Source organism: Zingiber officinale, chromosome 3A (assembly GCF_018446385.1).
Source record: "Zingiber officinale cultivar Zhangliang chromosome 3A, Zo_v1.1, whole genome shotgun sequence".
Lineage (NCBI taxonomy): Eukaryota > Viridiplantae > Streptophyta > Magnoliopsida > Zingiberales > Zingiberaceae > Zingiber > Zingiber officinale.
The window spans coordinates 97,865,514-97,885,573 of record NC_055990.1 but is presented as its reverse complement, the minus strand read 5'-3'; the positions used below and the strand labels follow the sequence as shown (position 1 = coordinate 97,885,573).

At 31.5% G+C, this 20,060-nt stretch overlaps 2 long non-coding RNA genes across 3 annotated transcripts; both read right to left on the bottom strand.

The window, feature by feature from the left end:
• Positions 1–5: 5 nt before the first annotated feature.
• LOC122052133 lies at positions 6–8,236 on the bottom strand. The gene is made up of 7 exons (XR_006131911.1): positions 7,468–8,236; positions 6,325–6,474; positions 4,559–4,627; positions 3,357–3,462; positions 2,102–2,253; positions 1,924–1,990; positions 6–732 (listed from the first exon to the last, which is right to left on the bottom strand). It is a non-coding gene; the product is annotated as an uncharacterized LOC122052133 (long non-coding RNA).
• Positions 8,237–8,797: 561 nt separating this feature from the next.
• On the bottom strand, positions 8,798–14,677 carry LOC122052136. 2 transcript variants are annotated; one of them, XR_006131914.1, is made up of 6 exons: positions 14,543–14,656; positions 14,436–14,455; positions 14,272–14,354; positions 14,113–14,168; positions 9,148–9,260; positions 8,798–8,881 (listed from the first exon to the last, which is right to left on the bottom strand). It is a non-coding gene; the product is annotated as an uncharacterized LOC122052136 (long non-coding RNA). The 2 variants fall into 2 exon arrangements; XR_006131915.1 differs by lacking the exon at positions 14,436–14,455 and having other exon boundaries at positions 14,543–14,677.
• Positions 14,678–20,060: the final 5,383 nt, after the last annotated feature.

Below are 20,060 nucleotides of genomic sequence, written 5' to 3'. Positions count from 1 at the left end.
CAATAATGTCCCGACCGAGGAAAGGAGTTTGATCCCTTGGTCAGGAGGATGATAACCAGAAAACCAAGAATACCAGAAGTCCAATAATGTCCTGACCGGGGAAAGGAGTTTGATCCCTTGGTCAGGAGGATGATAACCAGAAAACCAAGAATACCAGAAGTCCAATAATGTCCCGACCGAGGAAAGAAGTTTGATCCCTTGGTGTGGAGGATGATAACCAGAAAACCAAGAATACCAAAAGTCCAATAATGTCCCAACCGAGCAGATCAATAAGGTATAATATTGAAAATACCAATAAGACTAGGAGACAAGTCACTTCTGAGGATAAAATACCAATAAGTTGAGAAAATCAATCTGCTAGGGATATTTGTGAAAAGAGCCTAGCCCAGGGGCTGTTATAGAATAATATAGCCCGAGGATATGTCGATGATATCAGAAAGCCAAGATCACTAGACAATATTGAGAAGTCTAATAGGATAAGAATTTCAATTCCATCCGAAGATAGTTCGATATCTCAATAGAATTAAGGTATGCACATAAGGGAATTGATCAGTATATATATAAAGAATTATTGAGAATAGAGCCTAGCTCAGGGGCTGATATAGAATAATAAAGCCCGAGGATATGTTGATGATATCAGAAAGCCAAGATCACTAGACAATATTGAGAAGTCTAATAGGATAAGAATTTCAATTCCACCAGGAGATAGTTTGATATCTCAATAGAATTAAGCTATGCACATAAGGGAATTGATCAGTATATATATAAAGAATTACAACCCAAGAGAATAAAGTAAAAAAAAATTATATAAGCAAAAAGTGGAACTAATGTTATCACATTAATTCACATCTATCCAATGAAATTTAAAAATTATATCTACAACATGGATCGACTATTCTCTTCATTAGTGATTACCACAATGCTCATACTCTACAAAGAAGTTTGTTAATATCCCTTGGACCTAGAAAAAGAAAAATAATTACTTTTTCAAAAAGCCAATTTCTTAATCCTCTTGTATTCGTCATAACCTGCGGTTTCCATTTAGCAAGTACTGCATTGACCAGAAGAAAATTCTGACAAAATAGGACAATGAACTAGTTGAATGATTATTTTAGAGACAAAAAGGAAGTTTGGAAAAAAAAAATAGAAAAACAAAGAATAAGAATGACAATGAACTACACAAAACAAAATGTTGTAGTGTGATATGAGCTATACCAATCAAAGTGCAACCATAAAGTTTCAAAGCTGGACTCATACCAGAAGTAACCTCTAAGAAATAAATGACTCTTGTAGATAAATACAAGCTATAATTTCAGCTCCACGCATTTGATCCTAAGTGGATAGTTGATCGACAACCTATTATATAGATTACCTTCTTGCTAGAGTGAGTCTAATATGAGCATTATCAAACATCCCATTTGTAACTAGGGAACTCCTTTTATCTAAAAGAATGATTAATAAAGAAGTTTATTAAGTAATAATTATTTCATTTAAGATAAGCCTAGACACCTCTTCTCATGTTGGAACATCAAACAATATGAAGAAAAATTAAAATATATTGAGCATTACATTAAAGAGTAGGATGGATACTAAGTGGATAGTTGATCGACAACCTATTATATAGATTACCTTCTTGCTAGAGTGAGTCTAATATGAGCATTATCAAACATCCCATTTGTAACTAGGGAACACCTTTTATCTAAAAGAATGATTAATAAAGAAGTTTATTAAGTAATAATTATTTCATTTAAGATAAGCCTAGAATTAGTTGTACTATTTTGAAAGATTGCTTTGGCAAAGTTTGAACAGCAAAGCAATCGTAATTCTAACCTCTTCTCATGTTGGAACATCAAACAATATGAAGAAAAATTAAAATATATTGAGCAACATTACATTAAAGAGTAGGATGGATAAAAACACTACCTATCATTAAGCTTAAAGACTTTTTTCCATTGTACATATAGAGACCTTACCACACTGCATCCCCACACTGTACAATTAAACCGAAGACCTTTAACAACACATGGTTAGTTCACCAAAAACAAAGAAACAAATAGTCTAAATGTAACAAGAGAAATGACAAAAATAAACATTTCAGTACCAAGGCTTTTTCACGAGGTAAGAGTTCATCACCAACTCGAACGAGTATTTTCTCATGGGCTGGGAAGGAAGAGGTGGAAATGGTACTGAAGGATGAAGAGATGATGATACCAATCTCCCACATTGGCATTTGAACATGTTCTCGAAAGCATGCTTTGCTCCGGCAAGTGGAAAGGGTTACAAATATTTTTATATCAGGAACACAAAATGTATAGACCAATTTTAAAATAAATTTTGCACTGTCTATATCCAGTAAAATAAATTTTAAAATGTTATTGCTTTTATTTTATTGTTTTAGATAATTTGGTTTATGTTGCACTAAGTCTCATGATATAGGATTTTAAATAATTTTATTTTATTGTTTTTATAAGGAACCTTTCCTTTTAATCAGAAATAAAAATTTGATCCTCCATAATTCTTTTTTCCTAGCAACGCATTTATTGAAGCGCCAAACTGTGAAATTCACCAACTGAGGCAAATAGATTATTTCACTCTACTATAACATGACGAAGAAAATTTCACATAAGTAAAAGGAAAGAATGTTTATCGATGATACTAATGCCCAAGGGCATACTTATTATATGCTCAATTAGGTAATCCATTTTTTTTAAGTGCAGTATCATAACAATTACTCACACTTTCTAAGGTTATCTGACACCTAGATGCAACAAATGGAAGAACTAAGGAGGGATTCATTCTTGCTATACTACTGACCACGATCTATTGGTTTTAGCATCACTTCAACAAACAAAGCTCTTTCTAACTTTCCCAAGAAAAAGTCAGGGGATTTACTTTGGCTTGAGTTACTGAGAAGAAATAATTAGAGCTAAATGTTTCTATAAGGCAATCTGATATAACTTTCTTCATTTATATGAATATCATTTAGTTTCTCAAGTTGGAGACACTTCTGGAAATTAATTATTAAGTATCGAAGAAATTATTCCAAGGAATAAATCCATCAACCTCCATTTGAACGATGATAATATCTAGAAAATCAAAGAATTTATCAGCAGAATGATAAAATAGAAATTTTAGAAAAATAATACTCAGAAATTAGGATAGCATAGACTATATTGTTCTAGAAGATTTGCCAAGCGCTCAAAGAGCTCTTGCAAGAATATATATGTATCAATAAGATAGAGTTAACTACGAAAGGATTAAAGTAGAACATGATACTATAGACTTCTGCTTGTGAAACTAGTGTGAAATAAACAATTGTTGAAAGTTAATGTGTTTTTTTATGAAGAATGACTTACCAGCAAAAGAAAGGAAGTTCCAATCAAGGCTTGGTCCAGATCAGAAATGAATTTTACATCAAGTGTCAAGTTGAACAAGAATTGGTTCCCAGATAACCTGTCACAACTGCATTTAGCAATAATAATTTAGCAACATATAAAGCAAACTGCAATGACCAAAATGCCAATAATCTGACTTTATATACACAAGAATCAAAGCCATCAGAACCAAATTCAAAGAAACAAACATACCAAAATCTTGCTCATACCAATTTCATAGGGAGCCCACAAGCTTCCACTAACCAAACCATAACTCATCTATTATTGTAGCAAAAAATTAAATAAAAAATCCTTCAGATACATAACTCAAACTTTGACACACCATAACAGTTGAGCATAGTAGACTGAGTTAAATGCCAGTTAACCAAAATTTTAAAAAAAGTTTCCTCCAGAAAAATTCCAAGCAAGTAGACTGAGTTCAATTTCAAGCAAAAGAAATCTAGTACATATCCCAAAAAATCACATCACATATATCAATAAAATTGTTACCTCCAACAGTTACAAAAATCTAAGATACCAACCAAGAAAAGAAAGTTTCCAAAAAATAAAAGGGCTAGTTCAAAAGGCCTGCAGTTAATGATGGAGTTAAAATTTCCCATCACAGCATAAGAACAACTCCATGCATGCATCCACTAGATGATTGCATTCCAAGAGTACCACAATTAGATACTATACTACATCAATATGAGGCACAGAGTTTTCTTCTCTTACAATTCAGCAGCCAAGGAAAACTCAAAAATTTTGCAAAACCAACTCAAGCATACTACAACACCCAAAAAATCAACATGAAAAACCATCTTTGTGCGACATATTAATTCATTACTAAGCTTGCAATTCTAGAATATGAGCATTACAAAAGATACATGGAGTGAATACCATAATACCGTCGAATTTGCTAATCCATCATTTCTCAAATTCTATAGAAAAATATTGAAAGTGACAGGTTCTAGGACACACGATGCACAAGAGCTAGTTGAAACAATACCGATTCTACCAAGTCAATCAAAATTTAGAGCTTCCTATGGAATACGATCCAAAATACAAAAGTAAATCCAAAGAGGAGTACCATCAATTAATAAATTGTTACCTGAAACAATTCTAAAAATCTTAGATTTCAAAAAAGCAAGCTCCCAAATTACAAAAGGTCAGGCAGGAAATTACACCTAAAAGCTCCAATAGCATCATGAAGACAGCTCCATGGTCCACTGGAATCAATACCACAATTTGCAGCCCTAAAAATATCTCTATAGTTAAATCAATGTTGAAAACTAATGTAATTATTTTGCCAAGTACAATAAAAACCATCAAGGATCTTCAATCAACTACCACATAGGGGGTCAAATGATGATTTATTTTGTTGAATAAAATTGATAATTTTGCGATGGGGCATGCTATAAACATCATTTTAGACTATTAAAAGAAACTAAATGAATTATGAGAAACTAGCTAAAACATAAAGCAATTGAGATTTTGTTGTCGTCAAGATAATTGAGCAACTTCTTTCTCTTATGGTTATAACCCTCTACAAGTCAAGGGTTGTAGTTTTAATTCTTGTCTCGAACTACCAAAGTACTTGACTACCCACATTAGGATGTCGTAGTGAAAGGTTGCCTATGGTTAGCAGAAAATTAGCTCCAATATATATTTTTTTAGTTGATTTTATTAGTATGAAGGGGCGGTTGAGATTTTGTTGTCGTCAAGATAATTGAGCAACTTCTTTCTCTTATGGTTATATAACCCTCTCTACAAGTCAAGGGTTGCAACTTTAATTCTTGTCTTGAATCCTACCAAAGTACTTGACTACACACATTAGGATGTCGTAGTGAAAAAGGTTGCCTATGGTTAGCAGAAAATTAGCTCCAATATTTTCTTTTTAGTTGATTTATTAGTATGAAGGGGCAATAATAAAGCTATCCGACACCTCATTGGGACCTCACAGCTTCATGCACCGCCTCAGTTATGCCGTTATTTTGGTCCCAAATTTGAACAATATGGCTTCAATAATGTATTTCGATACTTTTTCCTTTTTTAATATAAGTGTATATTAATTTAAAAATTATTTTGGTTAATATTTGAAAGGGAGTGGTGCAATGGTAGTAAAGTTGTTGTTGTGTGTCTCTTCTTCCTCGAGACTAGAGATGACAATGGGGTGAGTTTAAACCCGGCCCCATATTAAATCCGCCTCGTTCGGGGCGGGTTTAAAAACCCGGTCAAACAAGTTACGGGGAGTCTAAACCCATTGACCGGGTTTAGAAGCGAGTTCGGGGCAGGTTACGAATTTCAATAAACTCGCCCCGAACCCATCCCGTTATATATATAATATTTATGGTTTATAATTTATATTATATAATATAAAATACAATAATAATAACTTATTATTGAATTGTATTTTTTTTAAGCTTAGTGGATTGGCGGGTTCAACCCGCTATAGACCCGTCGGGTTTTGAGTGGGGCGGGTTGAAAAATTAGGCGGGACGGGTCCGGGTCCATTTTTTCTGATAGGGTGGGTTCTGGGATTGGCCAAACCCGGCCCAAACCCACCCCGTTGTCATCCCTACCCGAGACCCCACATTGGCCGGAATAATTAAAAATTTTCATATGAATATACTAGAAGCATCCTTGATTATAAGAGCATAATAATTTGTCTAACATGATAATAGGATCCTAAAAATCTAAAGAGAGAGTTCTGAAATCTTGAAGCAATGGGACAACAATTGAATCCATGGATTGTGTGACACATTCAACCACCTCATACTTGTAATGAAATAACTGGTTAGAAAGGAGCTTGACAATTATGTCTAACATATAAGATAATCTTTCAGATTTCACTTGCAAAAAGTTCCAAAGAAAATAACTTGCAAAAACAAAGCAGATTAGCAACGGTTCTAAAAATAAAATACATTTAAGTATCGTCTGTTAGCTTCCTTACTAATTGAGGCATTCTCAAAAGTTTCTTCTCCATTGATCTCAATGCTTTCCAAATGATTTATGCTTATGATATTCACCGCCAACTCAGAAAGGATAGGACATTTATCCAAGCTTCTTTTTGTGGTAATTCAATCATCCCTACATAGCCAACCTTTTTAAAAAAAAGGATCCATTGAGGTTATTCTCAGCAACTATACTATCCAAAAGAAAATTTACTGTCTTTAGGAGACATTCAAAGATGAAATATTAATTTAGATTAATTATGATAATCTTACAACAGATAACATCTCAAAAAGAACCATCATTATATCATTATAGCTTAATTAAGAATCTTTATATCAGTAAAATTAACTTTTATCAAGCTAGAAAAACAACTAACAGCAGAACATGCCCCATGCTAAGTAGCATTATTAATTTTTGACTGGAATTCTGGTAACTCGGTCTATACAATACTAGAGATGTGGATGCTCCAACTTCTAAAAGATGGCATGATGGCATGGCAGAAAAAGAGGTATGACATGTGAATAGATCTTAAAGCACATTTTTTGAAACAACTATTTAGGTTTAGTTTAATTTGCCCTGTGTAAAAAATAACATAGGTGTATAAAGAATAGCCTGATACCAACACATACAGTGCCAACTTTGTACTGACCTGGACAACACAGATCCTATTCTTATGATAATTGGAAAGATGTATAAAGAATAACATAGGTGTATAAAGAGAATAGCCTGGTACCAACACACACAAGATCCTTGAAAAACATTAGGAAAGCAGATATCTATATTAATAGATTTGAAAAAAGGAATGTTTGTTTTTATATGCTTCTGTTTCTCTATTGATAAACATCAACAAGCCACATTTGTGGTCAGCTCTACAGATCTTATTTTTCCATAGAACTCCATGCAATGACATATTATTATTAGTAATATTCAGAAATAGTGCAACTAGAAAAGGATACAATAAAAGTTGATGTTTTGCTAGGAAAAAAATAAAGATAACCAGGTGACAGTTTATTAACAACACAACTATTGCTAAAAGCACATTAAAAAAAATTAATGGAGCAAAACCTTGTATGTTTACTTGGGCAGATGGATGGCTCAATTCAACAGTGAGTGGAGATATATTAGCAACTGCAAAGCATACCTTTTTGAAACTACACTAGTAGATGTCATTTGGGGTAATGGTTAGCATATTAAGAAGTCTAATATTTGCTTTCAATAGGAGGATTCCACATAGCATATACAAACTTCCCAATCAGTGTCACCATAATAATGTTGTGAAGTTGATCCATCAGCCACTCATTCCATGCCTCTGAAAGGCATTAACATCAGAATGAAGAATACCAGCCATCACTTCAGCAGAAACACACTGCTTTGGTCTCTCTTTTGCACTAGAAAAGTCATCAAAGTGTGTTGAAAGGCATTTCTTGCAAAGTTTGAATACAAACTATCTCCTCCATAAAATGATATCCAATTCGGGGTTTGATGCCACGATGCTAAATAGAAAACAGTGATGTCTTTATCAGCAAGGCTTTGAAGGATGACTCTCCTTGGCTACTAAGTATATCATCAAAAGTTACATATGGACATGGTAAAGGTTACTAAGTATATCATGGAAAAATCCATCCTCCATTAGTATTTCAGTCAATACTCCCCCAATAGTTCGTAACAGCTCTTAACTTGGGATTTTGTGAGGTGGGACTTGCAATAAAGTGTTACAGCAGATACTGCAAGTATTCTAGACTAAGGAAGTTGACTTTTCAAATTTATGAGAAAATGACCTATATGTCTATGTTACATATACATAGATTTCAAGTGAAAATATATCAAGCACGGGCGTTCAAATTATACCAAGTAAATAATATTCATCAGGATACCATATCAATTTTAGCAAACAATATTTCCAATTACTAACCGGCAATTTCCCCTACAATTTTTAAAAGTAGATGTGAATCACTTCAAGACAAAGCAAGCATAAGCAATACTCTGCATACTTGTAATAAAGTGTTTAAAGCAGATACTCCAAGTATTCTCTAGACTGAGAAAGTTAACTTTTCAAATTTCTGAGAAAATAACCTATATGTATATATTACATATACACAGATTTCAAGTGAAAAAATATATCAGGCACAGGTGTTCAAATTATACTAAGTAAATAATATTCATCAGGATACCATATCAATTTTAGCAAACAAAGTTTTCAATTACTAACCTGCAATTTCCCCTACGATTTTTAAAAGTAGATCTGAATGAAATGAGAATATGATCAAGATTTTCTAAGAAATAAATGACAAGATGAGTAATCAAATCAAAAGACAATTTTTGACGCATCAAAAACATCACAATCATAATTCATAGCACAAAAAATGCTCATCAAATAAATTTGTAAAGAGTAGCCATTACTTCCAACGCAAGCCTGTGTTCTCAAAATCCAAGGAATGGATTTTGGATATTAACTTAATAATTTCTAACTCGCCTGATTCAGCACCTGAAGCCTTGAAAAATCTTCTCGATATTCCAGAGATACCTCAATAATAGCTTTTTGAGCTTGGTGGGAGCTGCATAGATATGCAGTGTAGGTGAGATTCAAATACTGCAGCAGTAAAAGTCATAACATGGGGAAGATATAATATTAAAAACTAACCTAGTGATAAATGTTGTGAATAAAACTGCATTCTAATTCTAAATTTATAGAGTGAAGGAATGAATGTGCATGGTTAAAGCAATGTATTTAAGACAAACAACATAAACAAGATAATAGAAGAATACACTACCACAGCCAAATGCCTAGGAATAGTTTGAGTTGAAAGAACTGAGTAACAACCTAGTAGGACACACTTTTGAATCTTTTGAATCCTGAAATTTTGCTCGGAGTGAGGACACACTTGGAAACTAACGACAGTCATCGCTTCAACATTTTTGAAAGATGTCGCAAGCCTAAAGATTTAGAAAACAATGAAAAAATTATCTGAATTGATTGTTTTAGAAGTGACAAAACACAACAAATATAAATAGTCTCAATAGAAATTAATGAACTAATAAACTTAAGAACTTCAACTAGTAAGGGTTTACTTTACATTGTACTCTTATCATACTCATATTCAATGCCAACACTCTCCAAATGGATACTTAATATCACTATTGATCGTGTTTAAGAATTTTAAGAAATAATTTGTACAGAACAATTTCAATGCCACCATCGGGTGTAATGATTTCACACTCCTTGACTGTTAATAAAAACTAAATGGTTCCTACTACTTATCAATGGTCAGTTTCAAACCATCAATATCATTGCCATGATTATTCTGACATCGCATAGGGGGTGTTGGGGTAATTCTCTCACTTTATTATCATTTTTAAAATTTCTCAAAAACTAAAAATACACAAAGTATTAAGTTTAGGTGAAGATAAAAAATATAACAAATATTTATTAATATATATTGTCATCCGTGTAAAACCGGTGATATGATGATTGTGATAATCTCCACGTGTTTTGCATGTATGCTTTGTCAATAAGTGCCCATCTTGGCCTACAAGAATGCTATAGTAAGTCTCGATAATATTGAGTTTTGTATTCCAAAAAGACAAAGAATACATAAGAGCAAGTACCTTTTTTTCCAAGCATGACTCCAATTTCTATACCTAATTGTGACTTGACAAGAAAATCAACATTTGGAGCAGATTGAAACAATAGTGATTCTACCTAGTCTAAAATCAACATTTGGAGCTTCCAATAGAATACGATCCAAAATACAAATACGTATCCTTAAAACCACATATATCAATTAAATTGTTACCTAAAGTAATTCTAAAAAACTTATATTTCAAAAAACAAGCTCCCAAATCACAAAAGGTCATGCAGGAAATTACTACTAAAAGCTTCAAGAGCATCATGAAGACAGCTCCATGTATGCATCCACTGGAATCAATTCCACAACTTCACCCTAAAAATATCTCTATAGTTAAATCAATGTAGAAAACTAATGTAATTGTTCTACTAGGTAAAGTAAAACCATCAAAGATCTTCAATCATCCACCACAAAGGGGTGATGATTTATTTTGTTGAATAAAATTGATAATTTTGTTATGGGCATGGTATGTAGAAAATGTTATAAACATCATTTTAGACTAAAGATTTCTAAATGAACAATGAGAAACTAGCTAAAACATAAAGGAAGAATAAAAAATTGATCCCATTTTAAACCCACATATTCCTTATCTCCTCTTATACCCGATGGGTTCAATCATAATTTGTATTCAACAATTCAATTTGTTTATTTTATTAAATTAAAATTCTAAAAAAAAATTAAAAACCTTTATAAAAATTTATACTTATTAACAAAGGCATAATAAAAAATCAATAAAAATGATAAGATACGAAGGAAAAGAGTAAATAATAATAGTAAATTAGAATACTATTAATAAAAATGAAAAACACGAGATGCACAAAGATAAAGAACAATAATATGATAACGTTCAAATACACTCAAACAATAAATAAGAAGTAAAAGGAAAAGAATGACAAAGTGAAAGAGAAGAAGGATGAAAGCCAAAGAATGATCGAGCAATACATATTTTAAGAAAGAAAAACAACGGAAAAGAGTTTAAAAGAAAAGAAAAAAAGGTGTACAAGTAAAATTGAAATGAAGGCATGTAAAAATAATAGAAAAAATAACTAAAAAAATAAAAATTACTGGTAGAGGAGAAAAAAAGAAGAAAACAAAAGAAAAGAAAGAAAAGGACAAGAAAATCCAAAATAACAAAGGAACACAAATACATGAAAATAAAAGTGAAAAAGAAGATTACAAAGTTGGTGATAGTTCATGAAAATAATAAGAGAAAGGGACCAAGTAAAAAAAACAATTGGTGAAGGAGACATATAAAAAAAAGTAAAGATAAAGCAGAAAAATAGAAAAAAAACTCAAAGAAGAGTAAAACAAAAAGAAAAAGAAAGAAGTTAAAGGTGAAAACAAGTACAAGTCAAAGAAAGAATAGGGAAAAAAAGTATGTGAAACATATAAAATACAGTTAAAAGAATAGGTACAAAAGAGTTAAAAGCATATAGTTTGTCACACAACAAAAATAATGATGTTATAAAATGATAATAAAGACAAATAACAATGCAATAAAGTAAACAAAACAAAAATGGTAGATAACGAAGGAGATGCATGTGACATCATGCAAGCACTAAACCACCAATAAAACTAATGAATAGTTAAAAGATATTAAGTAAAATTCAGAAAGGGAATGAAGTAGAGGGATGAACAGTGAATCATTATTTAGTTTAACAGCAAAGATCTTACATTTTATCTATTGTATATAAATATCTTATGCATGTGGGGTTGTTCTTTTTTGGCAATATACTGATGTAGGTAATATATATGCTTTGGCCAATTAAGAACAAAGTGTAGTGTAACTGAGGTTTCATAAGGTAGGAGGATACTACCACAGCCAGTTTTCTGATTGCTTGTGCAATGGAAGTACCTTCAAGTATGTCAAGATGTGGAGAAAGTACACACACCTATTTAATAAGATGATAAACTAAAAAGGATGGAACTGCTTACAGATTGATAAAATGACAATACTATATAAAATTGGTAAATAAAAGCATAAATGCTCGATGTATGTTTATTTGTGTGTTTTAACTCTCATGTAAAATAGGATACTATATTCATACTCAATGGACTTTGTACAAATGTTTACTTTTTGTAAGTAATAAACATGGCTATTAGGGTGAAGGCAAGGATTACATTAAATTAATGTTTGCTCAATGAACATAAGAACCATGCTTCTTCTCCATGATCATATTTTTATAACATGAACAAATTCTTGGGAATTCACAACTTTTGCAATTCTTCCTAATGTTTGGTGTAACGACGGTTAGCACATTCAATGATTTTTAACTTATGGTTGCATATTATTAGCTTTACAATTTCATAGGCAATTTCTATTAAAATAGCTTTATCAGCTCAACCATAATCTGTGAACACGTAACTTCTGAAATCTACAAGATACTAAAAGAAAAAAAGTTCCATAATATTAGATGAGAAATTCTATTTTTAATCAAGGTGGAAACTATTTAAGATATTGATTACTTTTAGATAAGAGAGGAGCATAAATGTTCAATTCTTATATTAAAACAAACCCATAAATGTGTGCGCGTTTATGCATGTGTATTGAATTCAACTTGCAAGTAGACTTTAAAAGTAACAATTAATGTTTTCTCTGAAATAAGTAATAAACCATGTTAAAAATTATAGGATCAAGGCAACAATTGCATGAAATAAATTTTGCTACAGCAAAAATAAGAACCATGTTATTCTACAATGGCATCCATGCTTGGAAAGTTTTGCTACATTTCTTACCTAAATGTTCCGGAATTATATCTCCATAATTTACATTATTACCTAAACATATGTTAAGGAATTCACAACTTTGGACAGCTACTACTACCCTCTTTCTAATGTTTTAACAATGGTTGGCACCTTCAATGATTTGAAGCTAAAGTTATGTATTAGCTTACAATTTCAGAAGCATCTTCCACAGTAATACGTTTAGAGTTTAGACCCTAATACGTTCAGTGAAGATACTAAATAAACAAAACACTAGATGAAAAAAGTTTCAAAATATGAGATGAAAATTTTCATTTTTAAGCAAGGTGGGAACATTTTAAGATAGCTTGAGGAGTTTTAGTTTAGTTTTTACAATATTTATTATAGCTATTTAAGATATTGTATTAAGAAGTTGTAAACTTGCAGAATGGGTAATAAGTGATTGTGCTTGCTGAATAAATGCATAGTGAGTAATGTTCCTTTGAGCTTGCTTGGCCCAACAAGTGCAAAGGTAGCTCATCTTGAATAAATGTTCTGTGCCACTGTTGTTGCTAAGCCGTATTTGTACATAAATTTATATGAGAGGTCAATACGTGATAATATAACCACTTGGCCAACTCTTTATTAGAAAAAAAAAATCACTTAGCCAATTGATTAAAGGATCATGCAAGGAACATTTGAATCAAAGCCTCGAGGTGAGATGCCTAAGGCAAAAAAGTACTCAACCAAAAGAACAAATAGTATGACAAAAATTGATGGCCAAATCTAAAATAGTATATAGTCTAGGTGTTGAATATTTGGATTGAACTTAACTATTACCAACCACTTAAGTGAATGTTGGAATGATCTAGACTAAAAGTATGGTTAACTTCACAACTTACACGAATTAAAACCACCATTGTTATCACAAATAAAAATGCTAGTGCACTTGCTACTCAATTTGAAATACCATACAACTGTTTAAATAATAGAAGTCCATTAATAAAATCCAAGAGTAAAAATAATTAGTTGTAAAGCCAAACTCAATTACTAAAGTGTAAAAATAGCAACCTACACTACTTATCAATTATACGATAAGCACAACCATATTTAATCTATCCATTAGAGTTTGTTCAGTTTCTCTGAATGTAAATTTTTTAAAACAAACGTAGTCAAATGCAAGTTACTGTTAGTAGCAAAAATGACTAATAAAACTAGTTTAGAAAAATAAAAACAACCAAACAAGTTTGTGTTCAAATGATCTCTAACAAAAATGTTAGCCCAAAAGTAAATGATCTAAAAATAAACATGTTCAAGATATTATGATCATATTTGATTTGCATAACATGCATCTTGACACTAGTCCTACATAAGAGTTTGGATTTACTTAGAAGATCCTAACAGTTTGGATAGTTTCTTGATGTAGAATCTAGATCGGTGCTACAGTAACTGCAAATGGGCAAGTCAGAGTTCTTTACATAATTTTCTGTGAAACTTGGTAGGATAGCACAAAATCAACACCTCCCTCCCGGATCTGTAAATGGATTCAATTTCTTCAACGAATAACAATGATCCAAAAAGATCTCATTGATGGAATCTTAATCCGTGGCAGGTTTAGGGGGAGAAATTATGATTACCAGCTAATTTCTTCGATCAGTGAAACCAATAGAATCATCCATCACGGTTTAAAGAATTCTAGACCACCCTGGTCAATGAAAAACTGAAAACATTCCAATCAGTAAAGTCATATGGGAAAAAAACCACCAGCCAGATTAAATTTACGATAGCTGATATCTCTCACCGGACAAGAAATATCGTGGTCTGGAATGGGGACACAACTCAGAACAAAAAATCTTGTGAGGAAGATGAACGGAGATTATCCATCGCCAGAAAGGAGAGGAGACTTACAAGTTGCCCGCGCTGCAAGGGGAGAAAACAGATCGACCATTCGCGAGAGGAGGCGATCGCGTGACGTTCGGGAGCTCCAGAGAGGGCCGCTCGGGAGGAGAGCGACACGGGAGAGAACGGTTTAGGGTTTAGAGAAGGGCATCAGGATGACTCAACGGCTAAAATTATTATGGGTCGTAACAGGATGACTCAACGGCTAGGGCGTAACGGCTAGACGATTCTTATAGCTCGTATGACTAACGGCTACAATTCTTAAACTCGATTTAATCATCTAATAACTTTAATGCCTAAATTCAACAGAGTTTAATTTTATCCGGATATTTTTATATAAACACTATTTTTTTAGATAAAAAATTATCTCAAAATTTATAATAAAAATATTTTTTTAGCACACAGTTATTATGAATATATACCATATAAGAAAATAGATATAAGTTATATTCGACCCTCATAGGTTGGGGTTGAATCAGTCCCCGCATGAACAATAAGTAAGTCAACAAATTATTTAACCGTTAATTCAATTGGACGAGTTAGAATTGTAATTAACTCATCTAGAGGGTTGCTTGGGTCAACACAGAGAGAAAAGAGCATCAGGATGACTAAAATTGGGGTTATAATTCTTAAACACGATTCAATCAATTTGGTTTATAATAACCTTAATGGCTAAATCAAATTCAACCTTAGAGTTTGATTTTATCAAAATCAACCCTTATACATCCCCAAGTAACTCTAATCAATCAAAAATATATTCACTAAACTCAATCAATACATTTAATATTATTTATTAAACTATGTTGTTATTTCCTTTTTTTTATATTGTAAAAATTATAAGAGTGAAAAAAATATTTAAAACAATTTAGTTAAAATTAATTTGAACAATTTGAGATTTTTTTTTATGTAAATGTTAACTTATTTAATAAAAAATTATTTCAAAATCTGAACTCTTTGTAATGATAAAAAAAAATTAAATTTTTAATACACAATCATTGTGAGCCCATACTATATAATAAAATAGTATAACTAGGTTACATTAGGCCTCCACTGGTTGTGGTTGAATCATCTCAATTTGATCACAAAAGGTGAATACGTTCGCCCCCGTCAACCCGTCCCAGGGCCAACACGGAGGAGGTAAATCACAGACGGCTATTAGCCTTTGGAATAATAACTAGCACATAAGGGAGGCATTTACCTCGGCTTTGCCGAGATTCGAAACCTCATGATGGAAACACCTCATGTGCTAGTCATTGTTGACAGATTGATTAATCGTTGACCTAATTGGATGGGGTTAATCAGCTCATCTAGAGATGGGCTAGGGTAGACGATTTATGATTTCAACTCAAATTTAAACATGAACTAATGGTTTAAATTATCGACTAAGAAATTTTTTAAAAAAAATAATTGTTGGACTGTCTGAGTGATTATTTTAATGATCAAAATTATTTGATTATTTTTCAATCAATAATTATATTTAATTGATCGTTGTTCTCCAAACTCTATAAATAAACTACTCTATTCATTATTTTTAAAACAAATACTTTATTCTTATCTCTCAATTCTTAAAGCTCAATTATTTTCAACTTCTCGTCTTTATTTCAAGTGATAGAAGCTCATCTTAATCTTAAAAAGGTAAGGTCGTAAGGTGAAGATAATTTTAAAATTAAACCTTGATTATTGAATTTAACAATAATGTATTATAGTTTCATTTCCAATATTTGAGATGCAAGAAAATATAAAAAATTTTCCAGGTTCAAGATACTCTCCCTTTTAAAATCATCTATTTATATTAAATATTTGAGAAAAAACACTCTTTTGTTTAGAGATACCTGCAAAATATAAATTTATAATGTATCTTGCAAATTTTAAATGAGTGTATGAATCATTAAAGCTACAAAATTAAACATCCTATATTAAGTTTACAGTAAACCAGTTTCAAAAATAATTATTTAGATTTTTATCAAAAATATAGATGTACCTATTCTAATTTATTGTAATATTTTAATATTGAATTAAGAGAATTATTAGTTATATTTATTTATATGGAATATCTTTCTTCTAGTTTTAATTTTAAATGTATATTTGAGGTGTTTTTATTACTATTGACAAACTCATTCATACGATATCAATTGATGTATTTATCTCTAAAATATTTTCAATATTATTCGATAATATTAATTTTTAATAGTGTAAGTATTGAAGAATTTAAATTTGTATATCAATCTACAACTATAATTTATATTTTAATATTTGATGTGTACGTCATGCTTAAATTTATGCATGCAAAATGGAGTAAAAACATTAGAAAATCAAATTAAATAGTTAAAATTGTTATTCTTTTTTATGTATGGTCAATTTTAGTATGTTGAAACAATAGGTAGATATTATGAACTTAAGAGTATCTATATCAAATACTCTATTCAAAAATTTTACCTTAAATTTGGATATGCTAGATAAAAAATCTTTATATCAGCTACTCTATCCATTCCCTAAACATCATAGAAGAGAGAGAAGAAATAGAGAAGCTGATATATGGTGTATTGAAAAGTGGATATCCAAATTTAATAAAGTAACTTTTTTACTCTAAATTATGTATTTTAGATAGAGAAGCTGGTGTGGATGCTCTAACAAATAAGACCTAAAAAATTTCAAATGATGTGTAAATACATATATATTATTATAAGATTCATTCAATATATATATTTGTATTTTTTTTTTTAGAAAATGCTAATACTATAAATGTACATTTATTCTTGTACAAATGAAACATATGTAATAATATTTATGACATTTTAAAAGTTTTAGTTATTATCCTACTTCTTATTTAGTTGTAATGAATTTTTATAATATAATTTAAATTTTAAATGATTGTAGCACTAATGACTTTTTATATTGTAGTATGTTAGCAATGAAAGTAAAATAAGAACAAAATTTTTATTACCATCTTAATATTTATTTAGTTTCATTTACTTAAATTAGATATTTTACATGAAAGGTTAGTTATATATTATGATGATTTAATATCATTTAAAGATTCTTTTTTTTCCCTGATTTGGCTTTTATTTTACAAAATATTAAACATAATTTATATGGTATTTTCAAAATTATATTTTAAAATATAAATTAGAAAGTAATGGGTATGGATAAAACACCGAGTATTAGTCACAAAAGCACAACTTCTATTATGAGAATGGACAAGATGTCCATGAGTTTCTAAAATTTAGATAAAAATTTAATGATTATTTTATAATTTCCTTAGATTTCCGTAAAATAGATAGTGAGTAAGGTTTTGATATTCTATGATAGTGATCATATAAGATCCAAAGTTATCTCATTATCTCTATTATAGCATAGAAGATTTCATCTTGTTTAGTGTCAACCATTTTAAAATAAAAATTTAGTCCTAGGGATAATATCTTAGATGAAGGATAATTTGAAAGGAATTTTTTTCTCCTAACTGCATGAATTCTAAGAGCAAAAGGAATTCATATAGAGAAAACATGAATTTAGTTACATCGAAAACATAGTATAATAACATGAAGCATAAAACTTGATTGAAGAGTTATCATTGTCTTTAGCATTGTCCCAGCAATCCAAAAATCCTTAAGGAAGAAGAAGTAGTGAAAGCAAAGAGAAAACATCTCCCAAGAGAATTAAGGAGTGACGGTGCCGCAAAACTTTTTGTTGATAGGGAATAAGAAGTTAAGTCAAGATACCACCCTTGGGAACCAATCCTATATATAGTGTGTTGGGCGCTACTTGGAATATCATTCTGTTTCCCCTGAAAAAAAATTTATACAAGCACATAACTTTTCCTACCAACCCATGTACTCTTCAGAAGTTAAACTTGGATTGGAAACAAAACTTAACATTTTTACTCCAAGTTCAACCCTTGTGTTCTTCAGAAGTTAAACCATATTACAGAAGTTGATTAAATATTTATTTCAAGAATTGGCTTCCAGGTCGTTGGTGAGGCACTAGGCCTTCTTGGTTATGAGATCATCCACCACTTTCTAGACAAAGCTTTTCAAAGAAATTGAATATTAAACTTCTCACAGTAACCTTAGGTTTAACTACAGAGACCTCAATCAAAGCATAAGATCGAAACTCAAAATCAAAGGACAAAAATGAAAACACGAAATCGCTAGCCTCTTGTGTTGGTATTTCAGGATCAATACAAAGAAAACAAAACTAGTTGTGCTGCGGAATAAATAACTAGTTATACCTTTCTTTGTAGACAAAGACCTCTTGATCTTCTGCCGTATTCCTCTTCTCTTCTATGACGTCGTGTGGGCGACGATCTACCAAGACAAAAACACATGAACCCTTTTTGTTTCCAAGCCGCCTACCACCAAAGGATGCAAAGAAAGGAACGCCTCCTCCTTCTTCTTCTCCTCCAAACTGTCGGCCATCAAGGTGTTTCGTCTCTTCGTTTTCTTTTCCTCCAAGCTCCGGCCACCAAGAAAAGAAGTGGGGTGATGACCCTAGAGGAAAGAAAAGAAAGAATGGGCGCCAGCCTTAAGGGAAAGGAGAGGGTTTTTGGTTGTAGAGAAAAACTTATCAATTTTTAATTGATTGATTTTTGTGGCATAACCTCCTTTCCTTTTATAACCCTTTGCCCCAGATAAAAAAGGAGAAAAATAATAGATTTTTGTTTAGAAAAAATCTCTAGAAAAGAATTAACATAATTCTTTTTAGAAAAATTTCTTAAGAAAGAATTAGTATAATTCTTTTTAGAAAATTTCTAAGAAAGAATCAACATAATTCTTTTTAGAAAAATCTCTAGGAAAGAATTAACATAATTCTTTTTAGAAAAATTTCTTAGGAAAGAATTAATATAATTTTTTTTAGAAAATTTATAAGAAAGAATCAACGTAATTCTTTTTAGAAAAATCTCTAATTCTGTTGAGAAAAAATCTCCTCCCTTTTTTTTTCTTTTTCTTTCCTTTTCTTTTGGTTTAGCCGACCCCTTGCTTGGGCACCAAGCAAGGCTTGGCCGGCCCCTTTCTTGGGTAGGAAGCAAGGCTTGGTCGGCCCCTTGCTTGGGCACCAAGCAAGGATGTGGCTGACCCCTTTCTTGGGCAGGAAGCAAAATCAAAACGGATGAATGCGAGGCTTTATAGAGGCTACAACAGGGACTGAGAGAAGAAATTGGTTTTGGCCTCCTGATGGACTTGAGCTTCCTGTGTTCGACCTGAACACCCAACTCAAGTTCATCAATAATAACTCATACTACTAAAGAGTTATTATTAAACTACCACACCAATCTCATATTACAATATGGGCTCCTTCTTATCATGAGTGTGTTAGTCTCCCTGTGTTTAAGATATTGTATGTCCGTTAATTAAATGAGTTACTGACATCTCACTTTAATTAACATCTAGCTCTAAGAGTAGTACCACTCAACGTTATTATCATGTCGGACTAAGTCCACCTGCAAGGTTTACATGATAATCCTTATGAGCTCCTCAAGGGGACATCATCAACCTACATTACTAGGACACAATTTTCTTTTATAATCAAC